The following is a 905-nucleotide window of genomic DNA, read 5'->3' as shown; positions in this document are numbered from 1 at the left end:
GCTCACTGACGCATGCGATGACGATTAAGCTGACATAACCCTCATGCTATTCATTCTCTGAATATGTGAGTTACGCTACTGCAACAGTTGTGGGTTACATGTTGTAGTTGTCTTTATGATCGTGCAATACATAATGCCACATCCTTAATGTCAACGCCGTTAATAAGCTAATCAAAACCTTTAGAGGTAACCGTGAAAACATTACAAATTAGTTAAGTAAATCGCACCATAACTCTCTATTTGACCGGGATACAGGAGTGTATAATGGAGTGCAAAATGCATTTTCTTTTGTCACAAAGGCAAATGTGGTGTGTTATATTCTCACTAGTTGTTGCCGCGAGGATTTTTATACATTGGTTTTTGTAATTCTGCATAAACATTGTGCTGCAGGGAATAACGGTTGGGTTAATAATTTGATAAAGGTGACATTTGTGTGTCACTTTGTCTTTCTGCATAGTATCAATTCAAAAAGTATTTATTTTCAGATATTTTTCATGTGGTTGGGATGAATTTTTCCAAAAAAACTGAAACTATATATAGAGTCTGTGCGAAAAGAGAAGAGTCGTGGAATGTAGGGAGCCCAATACATTCCATGACTTTTCTCTTACCGAACAGACTCTAACTACTTTTTTGTTTACTAATATTGTGTTTACCTATAGTTTTCCTATGAAGTTTCAACAACAAACATTCAACCTGCTTTTCATCGTCTTATGGGATGAATTTTCAAAAATTCCTTTTTACGAAGTTTTACATTCCCAAGATAAAAAATTCTAACACGTACGAACTTTTATTATACTTATTAAACTTAGGGGATGAGTTCCCACATACTTACTGTAGGTACTTACACTACTTACTCTTTGAGTTCCCATAAACGATGAAATGACTTTTCTAGTTATTTTAATATC

The 905-nt window shown here is 34.5% G+C and overlaps 1 protein-coding gene across 1 annotated transcript in view; it reads right to left on the bottom strand.

The window, feature by feature from the left end:
* LOC134791442 (uncharacterized) overlaps nt 1–905 on the bottom strand; it is a 251,576-nt gene that overhangs the window by 163,179 nt on the left and 87,492 nt on the right. The window lies entirely within an intron of this gene.

The sequence above is a fragment of the Cydia splendana genome, chromosome 6 (genome assembly GCF_910591565.1).
Source record: "Cydia splendana chromosome 6, ilCydSple1.2, whole genome shotgun sequence".
Lineage (NCBI taxonomy): Eukaryota > Metazoa > Arthropoda > Insecta > Lepidoptera > Tortricidae > Cydia > Cydia splendana.
The sequence above is the reverse complement of the archived record's forward strand: the minus strand, read 5'-3'. Positions and strand labels throughout refer to the sequence as shown.